Below are 23,645 nucleotides of genomic sequence, written 5' to 3'. Positions count from 1 at the left end.
AATCAGTGACATTGAAATAATTAGGTAATAATATATTTGTGGCAATTGCCGTCTGACAGCTCGAGCGGAGTAGACCTCGTCTGGCGAAGGCTCTGCCAACGCCCGTTTTTTGCCACACTTCCCTACCCTATTGCGGCTAAAATATGCCATCTACGATTTTTTTGTTATTTTTTCCGTGATCAGGGAACAAAAATGAACACTTCTATAAGACGAAAGAATTTTTTGGATTTTTTTTTTTGTTGCGCCTGTGGGTGTGAATTCCATTTGGGCCCCTAGCGGTTTGAGGGTTAAGGTGTAACGGGGGGTGGGGGAAATAGCTCTCTTTAGTCCATTAGTTCGCCCCCCCAGTTAGTCAACTATTCTAGAGTTCCCCCCAGAGTTCCTACTGCAACCTCTCTTGTTCAACACCTTGTAACCCAGGTATTTGATTACCTAGGTGCTACAACTACAAGGCGCTGTAACTTGATCAGCTACCCACAAACTCTAGAGAAACTCCAGAACCATTTCACTGCCACAAATGTATACGAGAACCAAGAGGGAAGAAATGGATAATGAAGTAATGAGTGAGGGTTTGGGGTAAGAGAGGTAGGGAGGTGGGAGGAGCGAGGAGGGTTGTCAGTTGAAAGGGAGAGTTTGGAGAGGGGCAGAGGGAGAAGAGAGAGAGTACGGAGATGAGTGGAGGTAGAGCTAGAAGGGTAGGTGGGTAGAAGTACAAAAGTAGAGGTGGGTAGAAGTACAAAAGTAGACAGTAGAAGTAGTAGTGCTGCCACCATCCATTCTAGACAGTACATACATGACAAGGAATGGAACTTGTCTGTATCAAAAGATGTTATTAGCATATGTCAACGGGAATCATGTTCCAGGCAAGATTCTTTAATCCCATAGTCTCAAGAGTACTCTACACTTTAGTTTGCATATTGTATCCAAAAATCCCAAATCTAGAAACAATTAAAATCAGATTAAAAGTAAGTGAATTTCTCAATAAATTCATCAAGTATATTTAAAAGGATAGATATCATAATTCAAACAAACAAACTGAAGGTTCACTATTAAATTACAAAGTGAGCCACTACCCAAGAATTTGAGACCATTACCACTGTCTGTCCCTGCTAGTCACACAACACTAGTAAACACGACTAAGTCACCTTCCATGTTCAACTCACCAAGTGTCTGCCAATAGCTGGATAGAGAGGGAGGGGGGGACTGTAGTTGACAGGAACAGTCCCGCCCTGTCCGGCTGACAGCCTCCCTGGCTATGCTGTCCTCTGTTCTGCTCTGCTGGCTGTTCTCCTATTGCTTATCCTCCCGAATCTACAGCTCTCCGAGTATATATTGGGAAACCTAGTAGCTAACTCCGCCCACAAGTAGATAGCCCCAGGCACTCTAACAAGCCACACCTAGAACTGGCGGCTTGTTTGAAGGCTATCAGGCTACAATTATCAGATTAGCAGAAGCAAGGTGAAATTTGCTTGAGCTGACCTCAGGTCAACTTGAGGTCATTAACGCTTAGAGGTGTGAGTTTCAGGCCGACTGAATAGCGCCTTTCAAATCCTTGTCTGTGACTCATGAACTATATATATATATATATATATATATATATATATATATATATATATATATATATATATATATATATATATATATATATATATATATACATATTAAATACAACAAAACAAAACACCTTTACGGTGTTACAATGGAATCCGAGGCCATGCCCTGGACTATATCCAATCCTATCATAGTGATAGACACCAATGTGTAGCCATCAATGATATAACCTCTCCCACTCTACCAATAACCGTTGGAGTGCCACAGGGCAGCATCTTGGGACCTCTCCTATTTCTTATATAAATCAATGATCTGCCTAATGTCTCTAACATTCTGAAACCTATATTGTTTGCTGATGATACTACCCTCATCTATTCTAACCCCCAACCTACATACACTAAATAATGTTGTTAATAATGAACTAAAAAAAGTTCACTTATGGACGTCAATCAACAAACTATCACTTAACATAGAAAAGACCTACTACATCTTATTTGGTAGCAAATCAACAAATGCAATTCAGCTTCAGATAGACAATGTTAACATTAGTAATAAAAATGATGGCAAGTTTCATGGCCTATTCCTAGACAAGAGACTCAACTTCAGCACCCACATACAACACATAACTAAGAAAATCTCTAAAACAGTTGGTATACTCTCCAAAATCAGATATTATGTACCTAACTCTGCTCTCATCTCACTATATTATGCACTTATCTATCCCTATCTTAATTATGGTATCTGTGCATGGGGTTCTACCACTGCAAACCACCTCAAGTCCATCACCACCCAGCAAAAATCTGCAATCAGAATAATAACCAATTCTGCTTTCAGACAACACTCAGCCCCCTTGTTTAACTCTTTAAACATGCTAAATATAATCTCACTCCACACATTCTCTTGTGTCAACTACATTTACAAAACCCTGTTCTTAAATGCAAATCCTGCACTGAAACTCTCCCTGGACAGATGTAATAGGACCCATTATCACCACACCAGAAATAAATATCTCTGTGACATCCCCAGTCAAACTTAATCAGAGTAAACACTCTATACAAATAAAGGGACCTAGTCTATGGAACTCACTCCCTAATGAATTGAAAAGCTGTCCAACTTTGGCGTCATTCAAAAACAAAACTAAAAACCAGCGTTGAATGTAATGAAACGCCATTTTCTGGGTGAGACCCGGAGGCTCCCCGGAGCTTTACCAGGCTGATATGCTAATGTCAGACTTTGGCATCAGTCATGTGTATGGAGTTCTAGAGCCTACCGGGGACCACGAGCCAGAACCTGGCCCCCTCAGAGAGGCAAGGGGAGCAATGGCCTATAGAAACCCCCGTGTGGTTGGAAGCATTCTATGCCATCGATCAGGTCAAGCATCCAGAAAGGTAAGCATTCCAAAACAAACCCCTATTCTGGTGAAAATTGCTACCTAAGCCGAACTAGTGGATAGAACTCTTCAACAGAAAACAAGGAAACTAGTATGACGTCATACGTCACCGCGCCGCTGTCTGTGCAGCTCCCCCTCCCCGGGAGGGGGAAGGGGGAGCCCCAGACCTCCCACGCCGGCTATCCACCCATCAGTTCTGAGGCTGTCAAAACACGCGAAAAACGCCGACCGGAGGGAGGGAGGGTTGCCAGGGAGCCTCCGGGTCTCACCCAGAAAATGGCGTTTCATTACATTCAACGCTGGTTTTCTGGGGGGAGCTCCGTCGGCTCCCCGGAGCTAACTACCCACAGAGGAATGTCTAAAGGGACAAAACCGGGAGGCGGACACCACGCACCCCCCAAGGAGGCGAGACAACTGGCAGCAAACGCCAACCCAAGGCGCCACAGCCCCGAACATCCCGGGAACAACACTAGAACCACGAGCAGCAAGGCCCCTGCACGAACACCAAAAATCCATGCCCGAAAGACTGCAAGGCCACGTCGCCCAGACTGCAGCGAGAGCAGCGAAGCCACGAACGCCACAGGCATGAGGGAAGAACACAGGCAGCTGAGCCGCAAGAACACGGTTGACCACCCGGGACACTATCACCCGCGAACCGGGAAGAACAGAACCGGATCACCGCAAAACGCGCTCTGGACCCAAACGCCGTGGCAAGCAAACAACAGCGGAGGGCCGCCACTAAACACAAAAACGACACACCCCCGGCCCGACCAACGAAGCACCAACAAACCCTGGACCCCTCCAGAATGCAGCAGCCCCACCCCGCGCCAGAAAAGATGGAGACTGCTGCCATCAAACAACCAAAACGCTAAAACCGAAGGAGCAAGAAAACTCAGCGACCAGACCCCCAGAGGCAAAGGCCCAAAGGAAAGAGCCGACGAAAAAACACACCGGAACCAAAGGGGCACTACCAACCGAGGAGAAGACAGAGCACGCTGACCAGAGACCAGGATGGTGCAAGCGGCGCACGAACAGGCCGGAGGTGAAACGACGCACAAGACAGCTGACTAACGGTGCAGAAGCAACACCAAGACCGAAAGCAAGCTGAAGCGGCTCCGCCTGCGCCGCACGAAAAGAGGCGACAGTATGTGGCAAGACGACAGCCCCCAACCCCCACTAGAAAACCAAGCCGAGAGTAAACCAAGCGAACAAGAGTAACCACCTAAGAAGGGACAGGAAAAGGAAGGACCGCCAAAATACCCCATACTGCCGCCAAGAGAAGCACGCAGGTGGGACACCTACCACGAAGCCACCCGACCACCAACCGGAGGCGAGACCACGAGGCAGAACATAAGCAGCCCCGACAAGGCCCCCCCCCCCCCGAGCTTAGGAAAAGGCGGAGCAGCGAGAAGATCTTGGGCGGGACCACCGAAACCCAGGCGGCACAAGGAGATGGAACGTTTGCTGAACAGAAAAACTCCCCAAAGCATGCAAGCCCGCCAGGAGTTCAGAAACGACGGGTCCGACGCGAGACATCGCAAGACCCCCCCCAAAAAAAAAAAAAAAAAAAAAAACGGCAGGGCAAGTTAGGAAAACCAAAGAAGGCGGAAGGGTCGCCGCCAGAACAGGACCCGAACCAAGGGGCACAAACAACTGCAATAGGCCGAGACAAAGAAGCACATCACAGGACACAGACTGACCAACGCCTAAGAACACACGCAGAACATCCCTGCTGCAGAGGAGGCAGGAAGAAAGAGCAGAAGCACAAAAAACCCCAGGAGAACAACCAGGGGTGGACAATCAGGCAGGGACAAAAACCCCACGCAATCCCCAGGCACAAAACGGCAGCAAAGTGCCACTCCACAACCGGACACAGGAACAAGGACACGCCACCGTGAAACACGGTACCAATGCACATGTGCAGCAGCCGCAACAGGCACCACTGCAACATGCAACATGTAAATAGCAACTCCCCTCTGCAAAGGCAGAGAACGGAGCAGGCCGACCCCAGACAGGGCCAACGGAGACATGACAAAACCCTGCAGGCCCAGAAACCTGCACCAGGCGATCGACGGCGGAGAAACCCCGCTCGATACCTGCTGGATGAGGTACCGGGAGCTCGTTTACACCTGAAGCCCGGCCCAAGGTCAGGCCAGACCGGCCAGAGGATGGCCCACCAGGCAGCTGCGAGGAGCAGACCACCGGCCCACATACCCCCACAACCAGGACGGGCCGGAACTGCCATACGAAAACAGGCCAGTGCGCCCTGGAAGTCCACGGACGAACCAGCAAGAAGGCTTATGCTCGCAAGTAGGTCGTGTAACAAGCACAGACCAATGATGGTAATACAGTGTTCCCCAAAAGTGCCAACAGCACCACTGTACTCCACTGGTACTATCCCGCAAGTTCTACCAGATAGGCGGGACCCAAGAGCCAGAGCTCAAATCCTGCAAGCACAGCCAGGAGCCTTACCAGGTGAGTACAGAACCAACCCTACAACCCCCACACCTCACAACATTAAAAAGGGAGGGTCCCCTGAATGACTCCAGCATGGGTTGGACATGCACATGAGGGGGACAGGAAGGGGTGATAAAGGGACAGTCACTGGTGTGCGAACGGTCTCAGTCGTACAAAATATACCTAAAGAAAGACAGGTATATAAACACCGCCGCATCCAGCGCCTGGCCAAAAGACGCCAGACCGCAGAAACTCACCTGGCGAATGGTGGCACGAACTTGACACGACTCAATCGTGCCCAGAAGAACTTGGGAGCACCGCCAGGAGAAGACGCCAGAGCCGGACCCGCAGGAGAACGGAGAGGCGGAGGCGGTCCACACCCAAGACACAGGGAAAACCGCGGTGTCCTCCCCACAACTGGGAACCAGGACACCCCCGGCGCGAAGGGGCACATACCGCAGCCAGGGAGAAGAACGAGAGGCGAAGCACTGTAGCAAAAAAGGGCGCAAAACCCCAGCACTGAAACACCGCCCAGACCAAAACAAACTCCACGGCGCATGCGCATAACACGCTGGCCGAACCGCACACCCTCCCTGCGGGAAGGCGCCAGCCAGGACTACTGCACGAGAAAAAGGAGCCAAAAGAGGAAGCAGGAACAAGAAAACCGGCCAAAGAAGCAAAGAGCCCAAAAAGGAGCCCAACCGGGCGACAAGTAGCCCAACCGGGCGACAAGTAGCCCAACCGGGCGACAAGTAGCCCAACCGGGCGACAAGTAGCCCAACACGGCGACAAGTAGCCCAACAGGGCGACAAGTACAAGGAGCCGACAGACGTTCCAATAATGCGGGAAGTAGCGAAAAACCTTCCCGTACCCTCGAGAACACAGAAGCCAACACTAGTCCCGAAGGCACACGAAGGCGCAGGCGCACCCGAGATCAGAAGTCACGCAGAACCCCATCGAACGGGGAAACATGACAAAAACACCGTCCCAAAAAGGGGGGGGAGGAAACATCCACCCACAGGACGGAACCAACCGACTCAAAGGCCAAGGAACCGAGCCCGGGAAGGGGCCGACATCCAACAGCACGTACGGCGAGTGGGGAGGAAAGACCCCACTCCGCGTAACCACAAGCCCCGCCTAGAGGGGGATAAAAAACCCCACGGGGTCTAACGGGGCCAAGGCCCCCCCAAGTCAGCCCCTCCCCAGCCCCGGGAACCTACACGACAGGCCCCGGGGCCGAGCCGTTCCCCCAAAGCCCCGGCCGTACCAGAAAACCGGGGCAGCCGTGAAAACACTAAGGAAGGGAGCCCACTGGCAGACTCATACAACACGGCTGGAGGAACAGGCCCAAATGCCCCCGTCACTACCCCGGAAGGGGAATTCCCTGAGACTGCCCGAGTCTCAACACCACCAAAAACCCCGCCCCGAACCTACAGACGGTAAGGAACCGGATGCAGGCAGGAAGGGTGAACCAGGGGAAAGACAAGAGGGCGTGGATGGAACCGAAGCAACCAACACCCCCAAGTCCCAAAACGAACTACAACGGGGCAGCCCCGGGGCTCCCGGGGAGGAAACCACGAGAACGTTGCCACCACCAAGGCTCAAGTGCAACGCCCCTGCTGCCCGCACCCGCTTTGTTAGCACAACTGGGTAACCGAGCCACCAACGAGCAACCAAACTCGCAGGACTCCGGGTCGAAGGTGTCACCGACCCCACAGGCAGCAGACGGAGGCAAAACAGAGAGTCACCCAGAGACAAAAGGTGAGAGCAACCCTCAAACTCGCTGGAAGCGAGGGGGGGGCTCTGGGGTCACATCCATCGGACCCGCGCGCCCCCAGGGGTTTCCCAGTGTCCCGAGCGTTTACTTTAAGAGGACTCGCGCTCAGGTAATCCCAGGCAGGGTACTGCTAACCGGCACCCAAAGCTACCAAACAACTTTCTAAGAGCTGAACCCCCGGGACGTGTACACTCACGGGGACCTAGCAGGGGTACCACCAGAAAATACTCAGAACACAAGGGACACAAGGGGCAAGAACGAAGGCAGACCCCCCACCAGGTAGATAAACAAAAAGAAAAAGAAAACCCCGCAAGAGGACAGCGTACCCAAGCGGAACAGAGCCGGCCGCTATGATTGGTAAAGACAAGCTGCACAGTACCCTGCGCCCCACCAGTGCAAACACTGCCTCTTACTCTAAGGCGAACAAGGGAGACAGAACACCCGAGCACACAAAGAGCGGCCGAAAACCAAGCAGTAAACGGCCAAGCAGGGGCAGGGGCACCCAAGGAACTTGTGGAAGGTGGCCCCAAGCCCCAAGGGCAGTACTTACAGGGCACCTAGGGAAGGAATCCCTAGGCGCATGCAGCCCGAGTACTGAAGAAACACTCCCGGCTCACGCACCACCTAGAAAACAGACACCACACTCTAGGTGCAGTGCTGAAACAACCACTGGAGCCGGAGCACATAACCATTGCCTATAGCATCAGCCGAAGAACTGATGGGTGGATAGCCGGCGTGGGAGGTCTGGGGCTCCCCCTTCCCCCTCCCGGGGAGGGGGGAGCTGCGCAGACAGCGGCGCGGTGACGTATGACGTCATACTAGTTTCCTTGTTTTCTGTTGAAGAGTTCTATCCACTAGTTTGGCTTACGTAGCAATTTTCACCAGAATAGGGGTTTGTTTTGGAATGCTTACCTTTCTGGATGCTTGACCCGGTCGATGGCAGACATAGAATGCTTCCAACCACACGGGGGTTTCTATAGGCCATTGCTCCCCTTGCTTCTCTGAGGGGGCCAGGTTCTGACTGTGTTCCCCGGTAGGCCCACAGAACTCCATACACATGACTGATGCCAAAGTCTGACATTAGCATATCAGCCGGTAAAGCTCCGGGGAGCCGACGGGGCTCCCCCCAGAAAAGTACCTAATTTCATCTTCATAGTTTTCTAGCTTGTTGCTTTAAAATTGCACTGTATCTAGTGCTACCCAATCTTGATGTACCCAATCCAAACAACTTTACCATTGTGATCATTGCTGTCTTCTTATATGCGCTATCAATTTGCTGTATCGTGCCTATTAATCTTTGTTTAAATTACCAATCAAGCTGTCAATGCAATCAGAGCTTTAATATACCAATATGCTTTAATATACCTACTAATTTCTCTCATCTCATTTTTTTCTTGCAATGTATCTGTTATCATTTTATTAATTCTGCTAGAATTTACCTACTTAAAATTATCTGTTAGATTAAGGACCTGCCTGAAACGCTGTGCGTATTAGCGTTATTTACAAGATTGTAAATACCATGCTATGTATTCTCACAAACCCAATGTACCTTCTTGTATATAAATAAATAAATAAATAAATAAATAAATAAATAAATATATATATATATATATATATATATATATATATATATATATATATATATATATAATATATATATATATATATATATATATATATATATATATATATATATATATATATATATATATATATAAAAGCCCCATAATTTTGAGCATAGCGATGAACCCTGAGCGCTCCATCGCCCAGTGCCCAAAATTTGCTCAACTTCCCAGCTCCATCACGGCTAAAGTATGTCAGTTAAACAAGCTACGAGGATGAGGGAAGGGGACGTTCCCTCCATGCTAGATTTGATATTTACCAGGAAGGAGGAAGAAATATTTGACATTCAGTACCTTCCTCCCTTGGGTAAAAGTGACCATGTCTTTTTGGGAATAAAGTATGCAATGTGTTATAATCTGGAAGAAAATATGACGGTCGATGCAAATGAAAAACCTGACTTTAGGAGAGGACATTATGGCAACATTAGAAAATTTTTTAGTGAGTATAATTGGACAGACTTGTTGGTAGGCAAGGAAGTGAATGAGATGTATGTCAAGTTTTGTGAAATATATGATAAAGGCACAAAAAAATTTATACCAAAACAGAGAAGCAGAACTAGGAAACAGGATTGGTTCAACAGAAAGTGTGAGAGGGCCAGAGACCAAAAGACACAAAAATGGAATCAATACAGGAAGAGGCCGAACCCCCAAACATACCAGCGATACAAAGATGCAAGAAACAACTACACGGCAGTGAGGAGAGAGGCAGAAAGAAATTTTGAAAAAGGGATTGCAGACAAATGTAAAACAGAACCAGGTCTATTCTATAAATTCATAAATAGATTCACGAAAAATGAAAAGGAAATGTGTGAAACATTAAACAAAAAGTTCCAAAGTGTGTTTGTACAAAATGAAATCTTCAGGGAACCAGATACAATAAGAATTCCAGAGAACAACATAGAGCACATAGAGGTGTCTAGAGACGAAGTGGAAAAAATGCTCAAGGAGCTAAATAAGTACAAAGCAGTTGGTCCAGATGGAGTTTCACCATGGGTTCTATGAGAATGTGCACCTGAGCTCAGCATTCCTCTTCAACTGATTTTTCAGGCATCCCTGTTTACAGGAGTTGTAGCTGATGTGTGGAAAAAGGCTAACATAGTTCCAATCTACAAATGTGGAAGCAGGGAAGACCCCCTTAATTATAGACCGGTATCATTGACAAGTGTAATAGTCAAAATATTGGAAAAAATAATTAAATCTAAATGGGTAGAACACCTGGAGAGAAATGATATAATATCAGATAGACAGTATGGTTTTCGATCTGGAAGATCCTGTGTATCGAATTTACTCAGTTTCTATGATCGAGCAACAGAGATATTGCAGGAAAGAGATGGTTGGGTTGACTGCATCTATCTGGACCTAAAAAAGGCTTTCGACAGAGTTCCACATAAGAGGTTGTTCTGGAAACTGGAAAATATTGGAGGAGTGACAGGTACGCTTCGAACATGGATGAAAAATTTTCTGACTGATAGAAAAATGAGGGCTATGATCAGAGGCAATGTATCGGACTGGAGAAATGTCACAAGTGGAGTACCACAGGGTTCAGTTCTTGCACCAGTGATGTTTATTGTCTACATAAATGATCTACCAGTTGGTATACAGAATTATATGAACATGTTTGCTGATGATGCTAAGATAATAGGAATGATAAGAAACTTAGATGATTGTCATGCCCTTCAAGAAGACCTGGACAAAATAAGTACATGGAACGCTACTTGGTAAATGGAATTTAATGTTAATAAATGCCATGTTATGGAATGTGGAATAGGAGAACATAGACCCCACACAACCTATATATTATGTGAGAAATCTTTAAAGAATTCTGATAAAGAAAGAGATCTAGGGGTGGTTCTAGATAGAAAACTATCACCTGAGGATCACATAAAAAATATTGCGCGAGGGGCCTATGCCACGCTTTCTAACTTCAGAATTGCTTTTAAATACATGGATGGCGATATACTAAAGAAATTGTTCACAACTTTTGTTAGGCCAAAGCTAGAATATGCAGCAGTTGTGTGGTGCCCATATCTTAAGGAGCACATCAACAAACTGGAAAAGGTGCAAAGACATGCTACTAAGTGGCTCCCAGAACTGAAGGGCAAGAGCTACGAGGAGAGTTTAGGCATTAAATATGCCAAAACTAGAAGACAGAAGAAAAAGAGGTGATATGATCACTACATACAAAATAGTAACAGGAATTGATAAAATCGATAGGGAAGATTTCCTGAGACCTGGAACTTTAAGAACAAGAGGTCATAGATATAAACTAGCTAAACACAGATGCCAAAGAAATATAAGAAAATTCACTTTTGCAAACAGAGTGGTAGACGGTTGGAACAAGTTAGGGGAGAAGGTGGTGGAGGCCAAGACCGTCAGTAGTTTCAAAGCGTTATATGCCAAAGAGTGCTGGGAAGACGGGACACCACGAGCATAGTTCTCATCCTGTAACTACACTTAAGTAATTACACTTAGGTAATTACATACAATATTTATTTTTTAGTTTCCCGTGATCAGAAACTTTATTTTAACATTAGAAGAGAAAAAAAATTTTGCCAAGAATTTATTTCCTGCACACAGGGGGTATCCATATTTGGAGCCCGAGCAACACAGTGACTAATAAGGATACAAAGTACGCTCTCGGACGCAAGTTCGAATCCTCGTCACAGCCCTTGTGGATTTGTTCATACAAAGGCTAGTAGAACATTAGAAAACTTCAAGAAATATTCAATTAAAGATGCAATTTACAACTAGGCCAAAGAATGGAGCGAGTTAAAGGTCACCACATTAAAGAATGCATGGAATAAAATTCTGAGTCCGGTACCTGGTTAGAATGAAGACAACGCTTACTATGATTTTGAGGGCTTTGATAATGCGATTTTTGAGACATTCAGAGATGCATGTGAGGAAGATTTGCAACTTTCTGATGTGAATGAGTGGTTAGATAATGATGCTGATGATCCAGGTTATGGTGAATTAACTGATGATGAGATTATCTAGTCTGTTGCTGGTAATAATGATGAGGATGTGGAAGAGGAAGATGATAGTGTGTTACCTATTCCATATGCTGCATCATTGCAAAAGGTTAATGATCTGCTTGATTTGGTTATTGTAACTGATAATGAAGAGCTGACAGATTATTACCTGCACCTAAAGGACATGAAAGATATTATAATGAAGCATACGACAAAGAAACAATCTAAGATTCCAAAGTTTTTGGTACGATTTCACAGTAGGCCTACAGGACCAGCACCCAGCAATAGCAAAGACTCACCTTCCGAGGATGCCCAGGCAACTGGACCAGCACCCAGCACTAGCAAGGACTCACCTTCTGCTGATGCCCAGGCCACTGGACCAGCACCCAGCACTAGCAAGGACACACCTTCTGCTGATGCTCAGGCAACTGGACCAGCACCCAGCACTAGCAAGGACACACCTTCTGCTGATGCTCAGGCAACTGGACCAGCACCCAGCACTAGCAAAGACACACCTTCTGCTGATGCTCAGGCAACTGGACCAGCACCCAGCACTAGCAAAGACACACCTTCTGCTGATGCTCAGGCAACTGGACCAGCACCCAGCACTAGCAAGGACTCACCTTCTGCTGATGCCCAGGCAACTGGACTAGCACCCAGCACTAGCAAGGACTCACCTTCTGCTGATGCCCAGGCAACTGGACTAGCACCCAGCACTAGCAAGGACACACCTTCTGCTGATGCCCAGGCAACTGGACCAGCACCCAGCACTAGCAAAGACACACCTTCTGCTGATGCTCAGGCAACTGGACCAGCACCCAGCACTAGCAAGGACTCACCTTCTAAGGATGTCCAGGCAACTGGACCAGCACCCAGCACTAGCAAGGACTCACCTTCTGCTGATGCTCAGGCAACTGGACCAGCACCCAGCACTAGCAAGGACACACCTTCTGCTGATGCCCAGGCAACTGGACCAGCACCCAGCACTAGCAAAGACACACCTTCTGCTGATGCTCAGGCAACTGGACCAGCACCCAGCACTAGCAAGGACTCACCTTCCAAGGATGTCCAGGCAACTGGACCAGCACCCAGCACTAGCAAGAACTCACCTTCTAAGGATGCCCAGGCAACTGGACCAGCACCCAGCACTAGCAAGGACTCACCTTCCAAGGATGCTCAGGCAACTGGACCAGCACCCAGCACTAGCAAGGACTCACCTTCCAAGGATGTCCAGGCAACTGGACCAGCACCCAGCACTAGCAAGAACTCACCTTCTAAGGATGCCCAGGCAACTGGACCAGCACCCAGCACTAGCAAGGACACACCTTCTAAGGATGTACAGGCAAGTGGACCAGCACCCAGCACTAGCAAGAACTCACCTTCTAAGGATGCCCAGGCAACTGGACCAGCACCCAGCACTAGCAAGAACTCACCTTCTAAGGATGCCCAGGCAACTGGACCAGCACCCAGCACTAGCAAGGACTCACCTTCCAAGGATGCTCAGGCAACTGGACCAGCACCCAGCACTAGCAAGGACTCACCTTCCAAGGATGCTCAGGCAACTGGACCAGCACCCAGCACTAGCAAGGACTCACCTTCCAAGGATGTCCAGGCAACTGGACCAGCACCCAGCACTAGCAAGGACTCACCTTCCAAGGATGTCCAGGCAACTGGACCAGCACCCAGCACTAGCAAGAACTCACCTTCTAAGGATGCCCAGGCAACTGGACCAGCACCCAGCACTAGCAAGGACTCACCTTCCAAGGATGCTCAGGCAACTGGACCAGCACCCAGCACTAGCAAGGACTCACCTTCCAAGGATGTCCAGGCAACTGGACCAGCACCCAGCACTAGCAAGAACTCACCTTCTAAGGATGCCCAGGCAACTGGACCAGCACCCAGCACTAGCAAGGACACACCTTCTAAGGATGTACAGGCAAGTGGACCAGCACCCAGCACTAGCAAGAACTCACCTTCTAAGGATGCCCAGGCAACTGGACCAGCACCCAGCACTAGCAAGGACTCACCTTCTGAGGATGCCCAGCCCACTAGACCAGCACCCAGCACTAGCCATAACTTACCTGGGAGTACCAATTGAGCTGTACAGCACAGTTCTAATGACATTAAATGTACAAAGTGTAGTTTATATGATATAAGTGTACTGCAGTAGTGTGATTCTAGGTCTGTACTTTATGTACAGACTGTAGTGTATAATGTACATTTGTTAGAAAAGTTACTGTTCTTTAAACAATTTATATTCATGTGTGTGGCACTCTCAGGATATTAAGGCTAACAAAGTTTGCACTACAAAACTCAACTGGTAGGGTAAGTACAGTACTGTAGCATGCCATATCAATGTATTTCATTGCAATACAAATTCTTTATTATTTAAATTTTTCATAAGGCAAATGTGGACTGGCATATGCATTAATGTGATTGTATTTTTTATTTATTTTTTTCGGGGGGGGAAGGGAGTTGCTGGGGGCCGAACGGATGGAATGAATTCCACACTGGAATGAATCGGCTATGCCCCATATAGTTCATTCAAGCGAGGACACACATTTAATTTCTACATTTACTGTCTACATTTAATGTCATCTAATTTCATGCATTTCTTTGATAAAGTGTTTACTCGTGTCCTTTATGATCTTGGTTATTTGAAACTGTTGGCCAAATTAACCTTAAATTATAGTATGTTACTCTATGTTCTGATATGTTCAAAGAAAATGTTATGAGGAATAGTTCACTTGCTTTTCTAAATTACACCTTGTATTTCCATTCTATAATTAATGTAAATAAACTACTGTACTGTTGCTAGAACTACTGACTCCATAATGTAACAGTCTATGCTTGTCATCCTTAAGTATCACCTTCTTCGTATTAATTTTTTATTTTCCTTGAACATTCTCATTTTGTTAGCTTACTTCTCTAATAGTATTAAGTGTTTTATCCCGTCACAACTTTAATTAAAAAATTTCTATATTATTATTAATTTTGCCCGAAACGCTTTGCGTAATTGTGGCTTCATTAGTATGTGTAACTTCTGTCCCTTCAGTTGAACAATATTCTTATGTTCTTTGTACACACAATCTTTTGAATAAATAATATTATTATTATTAATATTTACACAGAAAATAACACTAAAGTGATATACATCAATGAGAAAATTCACGCGGGCTGTGAGGCGATGCGAACCTGCAATGTTTGCATTACCTCACAGCCTCAGTGGATTGTTCATTGATGTATATCTCCTTAGTGCTACTTTCTGTGTATCTGAAGTTGTGCATACAATGTTGAACTACAGTACTTTATCCTTCACCTGAGTGCTTGGGGGTCTTACATAAAACTTGGACTGGCTTCAGGACTGTGATATCAGGATATCACAGACTTCCTGTGATATTAGTAGAAATCCGATTGTAAGAAAGTCAGTGGTGGTACAGTGGTAGAGTATGCAGCTGGCAATGCCTTGGTCATGGGTTTGCAACACCACACAGTCCCAGTGGAATTTCTCATTATTATTATTATTATTATAAAAGTTGTCATTATTCGATAGGCCAATGTCCACACCCCAACAATGCCATTGGCATATAATTTACCCCAACAATTCTATTGGCCTACATCTACACCTCCAACAATTCCATAGTCCTATTTCCATACCCCAACATTTTTGTTGAAGAAAAAAAAATGCTGTTTGTTGACCAACTTGTATATTGACTATTTTCTACCATGTCCCCCCCTTTTTTCATCTTTTATTATTTTTATTTTTTTCTTTCAATGCAATTATACTTTAAGCTTAATTACTATTAAGTTTTAGTCTAAGTGTTTTTTTCCCCCACCTCACCTTGCCCGAAATGCTATGCGTACTAGTGGCTTTAGGTATTGTATGTACTACCTCTATCTTTAAATCAAACAGAATGTTTGTACTGTAACTCTGCAACTATGTACAGTATGTACTTTTCTTAAATAAATTTTTATTATTTTTATTATTAACAATTGTATGTTGGGGGTGTAAGACAATGTTGGAGCAGAAAGCTCAGTACTCACTTCCCCTCTTCAGAGCAGGAGAGATTGCTGAAATAGAGGGAATACAGAGAACATATACGGCACGCATCGTTGAGATAAAACACCTAAATTATTGGGATCGTCTCAAAGCTCTCCGAATGTACTCTCTAGAAAGGAGACGAGAGATACCAAATAATATACACCTGGAAAATACTGGAGGGCCAGGTCCCAAATCTACACAGTAAAATAACAATGTACTGGAGTGAATGATATGGAAGAAAATGCAGGATTGAACCAGTGAAGAGCAGAGGTGCCATAGGCACAATCAGAGAACATAAGAACATAAGAGCAAAGGCAACTGCAGACTGCCTATTGGCCCATACGAGGCAGCTCCTATCTATAACCACCCAATCCCACTCATTTACATGTCCAACCCGCGCTTGAAACAATCGTGGGACCCCACCTCCACCACGTTACGCGGTAATTGGTTCCACAAATCAACAACCCTGTTACCGAACCAGTATTTACCCAAGTCTTTCCTAAATCTAAATTTATCCAATTTATACCCATTGTTTCGTGTTCTGTCTTGTGCTGATACTTTTCATACCCTATTAATATCCCCTTTGTTGTGTCCATTCATCCACTTGTAAACCTCTATCATGTCACCCCTAACTCTTCGCTGTATAAACATCAGAGGTCCACGGTTGTTCAACGTTCTCCCAGTGACTATAAGAAATATTGCCGGAACAACCGTGGACATCTTCAAGAGAAAACTGGACTGTTTTCTAAGAGAAGTTCCGGATCAGCCAGGCTGTGGTGGGTATGTGGCCCTGCGGGCCGCTCCAAGCAATAGCCTGGTGGACCAAACTCTCACAAGTCGAGCCTTTCCTCGGGCCGGGCTTGGGAGGTAGAAGAACTCCCAGAACCCCATCAACCAGGTAATGCACTCAAGTACTTACGGAGGATGATGAGAGTGCGAGGAACAAGGTGGTCAGGTGGCGCCAGCAACTCTTTCCTTCAACAGTTTTGTCTCTCCCTCGTGGTATATCCTCAATGTCTTCAGTGGTGTGGCCTCACCACACACTTACACTGCCATAAGTGTCCTGAGAGTACTGTGGGAGGGACAATTTGGCGGGTATTGTGGACACAGGTCTTTAAGACAGGCGAACTTCACGAGTCGTGGAAACGTCTATAGCAACCTTTGTTGTGATGACGTCACTCGCTCGCTCGCTTACTCGCCACGTCGCTCTTCCCATTTTCTTTGGTTACTGATCTTTGTCGACGTTTAATTTACTTGAGACACTAATATTGGTGGCCTCAACGAGGACAGGAAGTTGGCGGCTTGTCAAAGGTCCTACCCATTTGCCTGGACGATCTTTTCTATCTGTATTTTAAAACCCAGTAGAGTTTTGGCGTTTACCTTACCTACTTTTTGGCGAGTAGGCTGTTCCACGGGTTTACCACCATACGGGTGAAAAAGCCTCTCCTGTTTTCTGTCCTACATTGTGGCTTGTTGAGCTTGAACCCGTTGCTCCTCGTTCGTGTTACATCTGACCTTTTGAAGAAAGTGTCCGGATCAACATCGTCCAAATTGTTGAGTATTTTAAGTGTTTCGATGAGCTCCGCCCTGTCATGCCTGGTTTGCTGTGTTGTTTGGCCAGTGGCCCTCAACCCTTCCTGATACGAGAGATGACTAAGCTCTGGTATGATTTTTGTTGCCCGGTGTTGCATCTTCTCCAGAGCAGCTATGTCTTTCTGAAGATAAGGTCTCAATGCCTGTATGCAATAATCCAGGCGGAGGCGCACCAGAGACTTATACAATTGAAGGACTACTTTAGTTTCCTTGAAGGTAAAGGCACGCTTGATTATTCCCAAGGTTTGGTTCGCTTTTTTTACTGGCGCTCCCACTTGTTGTGCAACTTTTAGTGAATGATGGATTCTGATTCCAATGTCGCATTCTTCATCTATCTGTTGTAAGGTAAAGCTGGCAATTTGGTAGTTGTGACGTGGAATGTTATGCCCTACAGGCAAGGTCTTGCATTTATCGACATTAAAGAGCATTTGCCAGTCATCTGACCATTGGTGGAGTTCATGTAGATCTCTTTGTAAGGTCTCAGTATCACTTTCACTTCCTTCTTTATCATAGATCTTTGTGTCATCTGCAAATGTGTCATCTGCCCAACATTCCATCTCCCAGGATGAACAGGACCAGCAAAAGTTGCTTGACTATGTTATTGTGTCGTCCCAAAATATTCCTGTGGAACGTGAAGGTGAAAAGTGTATTGAAATAGTTCATGCTCTCATAAAAGACGAATTGCGTGTCACTCTAAATAAAACTGACATTATTGCTGCCTACAGAGTAGGCAAAAGGAATCCTTCAGGTCTAAACCAGCGAAAAATTCGCCTCAAGCTAGCTTCCCAGTCCATAAAATCACATCTTGTCCGGACAGCTGCATCCCAACGAAAGGGAATCTACATGAACGAGTGCTTGACTCAAATCAAATCAAATCAAATCAAATGTTTATTTAGGTAAGGTACATACATACAAGAGATTTTACAAAGAGTGATGGATTTATAGATAGGGCTAGTACATACAATGCCTAAAGCCACTATTACGCAAAGCGTTTCGGACAAGAAAAACTTAAATGACTAAAGCTTAATACTAATTGAGCATAAAGAATAAAATGACAACATGGAATGAAAACATAGCTTAAAAAATCAGCACAAAAACAATTCTGTCGACAAACAGCGCTCTTTAAAAAACAGACATTGGTTGACAATAGAGGGGTAAGGTAGGTTACAGGGAATTTATTAGGTATAGCTAGAAAAAAACTAGAAAAAACTAGAAAAAACTAGAAAAAAAGACTAGAAAAAGACAGCAACTCCTCCACCGCCTGCGTCAAATCCGTCATCAAAACCCAGCTGCGATTCATCAGTGCTTCGTTAGAGATGGCGTGATTAAAGTGAGAAAGACCTCAGGAGGTAAAATGTTTACAATTGCTAATGAGGATAACCTCAACACTTTCCTCTCCAAATGGGGTTTGTCTCACCTTATTATCCCTCTCATTGAGTCAACATAATTAACCCCCTTGTCACCTAGTGCGGGCTACGTATCCTAGGTCTCTTTGTTACACTTTTTTAAAGTAAATTTTAATTTAATGTATATTAGTCATTTATTGGACTTAATTAATTGAGTGCATTAATATATCTTTAGTTCTTATTAATTATAGGATCAAAACTAAACTATTTATAGTTAATAATCATTAGATTAAACTTGCCTATGTTTATTATTCAACTTTTTTCTTTGCTTTCATTTATTACCTAGGTTGCCTAGCCTCGCCATACTCCCTTACTCCATTGTACCCCTGGCTTTGTCTGTGTCTCAAAATGCAAATTATTACTTACAGTGTACCTGAGAGTACTTGTAAGCAATCTACTTCATTTTCTTTTTGTTCATTTTGTGTTTGTCTTGTATAGGTCTTGTTTATATTTTAATTTTCCCCCTTTTATATCAAAATTTTGTTTTGTAATTGCCATTCTTGCCTTGTTTTCCTGCAACCAGCCTTCTTATGCAAACAAGTATAGACCCAGAACTAAACCTCTTATCCACTATCTTTGACAATCATCACTTTAATGATCAAAATTGCTAATATTTTACAGCACATGATGTAAACAATGTATTAACACATAATCACAATATCTCTGTAATTAACTTGAATGTAAGATCACTTAGCAAACACTTCGATGATGTTAGTGCCTTGATTGAAACTATTGACAACAAATTCTCTTTTATTATACTTACTGAAACGTGGTTAAAAGAGGATACTACTCAACTCTTTAATATGCCTAACTACTCAGCAATTCACAACTGTCGACCAATTCAGAGAGGTGGTGGTACTGCTCTTTACTACCACCAAGAACTAACATCCTTAAAAGTAATTAGAACTAGAGACTACTGTGGGGAGTATATCTCTGCTAGTTTCAGAGTCAAGGGTGCTGAGTCTGTCCTGTCTGTGGGAGCAGTCTATAGAATTCCTAACACTGATGTGTCCGAATTCAACTCTAACCTTAGAAATCTAATACTAGATAACAGACTGAACAAAAACCATCTAATTATCGCAGGGGACTTTAATATTGACCTCTGTGAGCCTGAGCATCCTACTGCTGCCAGCTTCCTCAACTGTATGAATTCCTGCTTCCTCATACCCTTAATCACTAGACCTACTAGAACCTAGCAGTGCAATCTTTTCTTCAAAAAACTCTCAGCCTTTATAACACCCACTGTCCTATGCTAACGAAACAAGTCACAACTAAAAGGCTAAATAATCCCTGGCTTACAAAGGGGATACTTAAATCCATTAAAAAAAACATGGCCTTGAGAAGTATAGGTTAGGAATCGTTTCCAAAGAATTTTCAAAGAATTACTCATCATTGCTATCTAAAATAATTAGGGGAGCCAAAATTAAATACTACGAAGATAAATTTACCCACACAAAGGGAAACATTAAGAAAACATGGAGCACAATTTCACAAATATTGGGGTCAAAGAAGATTTTAAATAACAAACCAATATTCCTGTCAAATATTGATGGTCTGCTTTCAGCCTCTGACACTGCTCTTGAGTTCAATAGGTTCTTCTCTTCCATTGGGTCATCCCTTGCAAATGATATTCCATCTTCCAAATACAAATACAAATATTTATTCAGGTAGAGTACATACATGCAAGGTGAGATACAAAAATTTATAGATTTATAGATAGAGCTAGTACATACAATGCCTAAAGCCACTATTACACAAAGCGTTTCGGGGCAGGAAAAACACTAAGACTAAAACTTAATACTAATTTAGATTAAAGTATAAATTGTGTTGAGAAAAAATAAGAAAAAATGAAAAAGGGGGGGGGGGTAAACTTGGAAGAAAAAAAAGAAAAAATACAATTTGGTCAACAAACAGCATTGTTTCAAGTAGTAGACATGGGTTGACATTTTGGGGGTGAGGTAGGTTACATGGAGTTAATAAGGCAGTACTTTGTTTTTATCTTAAACTGGTTGGGAGAGGTACAGTCTTTAAGTCCAGTCGAGTTAAGTCCAAATTAGTACAGTTCAGTACTAATATTCAGGACAATCTTACAGGTAACTATCCACAGTCTCTGTACCTAATGCCTACTAATTCCACTGATGTTACTGACTTAAATCCTTAACCTTAAAACCAAGTCTGGCGCCCTTGAGGAGATACCAACTTTAATTTACAGAAAAGCCTCCAGATCTTTAGCTCCTGCTATTGCATTGCTCTTCAACAAGTCACTTGAACTCCAAACCTTTCCAGAAATTCTAAAAAAGCAAGAGTAACCCCTGTCCACAAATGTGGTGATCCCACTGATGTTAACAACTTCAGACCTATATCAATTCTGCCAAACTTGTCCAAAATATTTGAAAAACTTATCTACAAGCACCTTTACTCTTATCTAGCCAAACACAGTATACTTAGCTCTTGCCAGTATGGCTTCAGACCCGTAAAAAGCACTAATGATGCGCTTATTAGTATGATTAACTTGATACATGCAGCTCTTTATAAAAATGAGTTAATTCGCTGTTGGGTTATTTGTGGACCTGCGTAAGGCTTTAGATACTGTCAACCACCAAAACCTTCTTCTTATATTACAACATTATGGAGTCAGAGGACACTCCCTACAATACCTCGAGTCCTACCTTACTGACAGGCTCCAATATGTTTCTGTGAATAATACAATTTCTCCCACCCTACCCATCAACATTGGTGTTCCTCAGGGCAGCATACTTGGCCCTCTCCTCTTTCTCATCTACATTAATGACCTTCCAAATGCCTCCCAACACCTCAAACCAATTCTATTTGCTGACGACACGACCTTCATTTACGACAGTCCTGACCCCCTTGCTCTAAATGTCACAGTGAATACTGAACTAAATAAAGTCCATCACTGGCTAACTGCCAACAAACTCACCCTCAATATTGACAAAACTTTCTATATTTTGTTTGGCAATAAATCCTCAAATCAAATAAATCTCAGGAATAACAATACCCAAATTTGTAACAAAGTAGATGGCAAATTCCTTGGCGTTCTCATTGTCCGCAAGCTGAATTTCCAGGGACACATTCTAAATATATCCCAAAAAAGTTTCAAAAATTGTTGGCATTCTTTCTAAGATCAGATATTATGTACCTCGCCCTGCCCTTGTGACACTCTATCACTCTCTCATCTATCCTTATCTCAGCTATGGTATTTGTGCTTAGGGTTCTACTACCCAAAATCATTTACGTCCTCTAATTACTCAACCCAAAGCTGCTATTAGTACAATATCTAACTCTGGCTCCAGACATCACTCGGTACCCCTACTCAAATCTCTGAATATGTTAGATATTAAGTCACTGCACATTCTCTCATGTGTATTTTATATATATAAAATGCTGAACTGTAATGTCAATCCTAACCTTAAAAGCTTCCTAGAAAGTTGTAACAGATCCCATGAGCACCACACCAGAAACAAATACCTATTTGATATTCCAAGAGTACGACTTAGTCAAACTAGAAATGCTCTACAAATCAAGGGACCTCGAATGTGGAATGACCTTCCCAACCATGTTAAAGACTGTACCTCTCCCAACCAGTTTAAGATAAAAACTAAGTACCACCTAATTAACTCCCTGTAACCTATGTTGGGGGTTTCACCTCTCTATTATTCTCTACCCTTACTCTGGGGTAAGCAATAGTTATGCTCAAGGTAACTCACCGTAGCCCTGCGGGTCTTCCCTCGATCCTCACGGCGCCACTGCACGCCAGGAGAGTCTCCCAGTCAATCTTAACGGCCTCTTATTAAGAAAGAGTGAGAACACGACTCGATCACATCGACTGTCGTGTGCCCTCCCCAACAATAGGGCTCTACGGTTAAACACAAGATCGCCAACTGGTGTTTAAGGTGGCCAGTAACACCCTCAGTGGACTGGTGTATTCAGTGGTAGCCTTGGCAAGGTCACACTCAAAGATCAGGAATCAGGCAGGTACTTATTGTTATCACTCTATGCTTACAGGTATAGTATAGCCACAAGATCAATGGAGGGGATGATAAAAACACAAAGAGAGTTTTGTATTTTACTTAAAATGTATGAAAGATGTCACAAGGCCACACAATAATCATAAATCAGCTGATCCTGACTCGGCCGGTAATTCCCACGGATATTATGCGATCACTAGAGGGCAACACTCTCCCCCTCCTCATCAAGTGTCAAGAACAGCTGATCGCAATGGCCTCTCCGCGCGAACTTTGCTTGTTTTCTAGATTCACGCGCGCTGTTCCTTTAAATTTTCCAATATTACTAGAAACTCGCACACTCGATATTGGCACAAATAAACCGTATTACTCAGTTACACTGTACTCAGGCTCAAACAGTCTTTTCTACAATCAATGCTATAATGATTCACTGTAATGGCTTCACATTGTTATTCACTCAACAATATATTATGAACTATTAACACTGGAGTTTTCAGTATTTTCTCTCGTTGGCGATAACGCAATAATTCACTGTACTCACAAACGATTATTCACTGAATGAACATAGACATATATATGGTATATAAATCAATCATCAATACATGGAAAATAAATAGTTTCTGGGCACATAGCCTAACCTCCAAATACTGGCATAATCTTATATATAATTTACCACTATATGTTCATATCAAAATCTATAGAAAGATATACACAACACAGTAAATTTATCACTGGTTCCTGGTGCCTGTACACACCAATAATCAACATAAATAATACAAGTACTCTTGATAGTACTGTCTAGCACCCTGGTGCTTTACCGTGACATAGGTGAGACTTGCTCACGACATA

The 23,645-nt window shown here is 44.3% G+C and overlaps 1 protein-coding gene across 1 annotated transcript in view; it reads right to left on the bottom strand.

Annotated features, from left to right (window-relative positions):
- LOC138372432 (uncharacterized) overlaps positions 1–16,953 on the bottom strand; it is a 107,686-nt gene extending 90,733 nt beyond the window's left edge. Inside the window, exon 1 of the mRNA XM_069337917.1 lies at positions 16,731–16,953. The gene's annotated coding sequence lies outside the window, so the exon portion shown is untranslated. The remainder of the gene's footprint in view (positions 1–16,730) is intronic.
- Between the last annotated feature and the right edge of the window lie 6,692 nt (positions 16,954–23,645).

The sequence above is a fragment of the Procambarus clarkii genome, chromosome 38 (assembly GCF_040958095.1).
Source record: "Procambarus clarkii isolate CNS0578487 chromosome 38, FALCON_Pclarkii_2.0, whole genome shotgun sequence".
Taxonomy (NCBI): Eukaryota; Metazoa; Arthropoda; class Malacostraca; order Decapoda; family Cambaridae; genus Procambarus; species Procambarus clarkii.
Note: the sequence above shows the minus strand (reverse complement) of the source record. Positions and strands in the feature narration are given on the sequence as shown.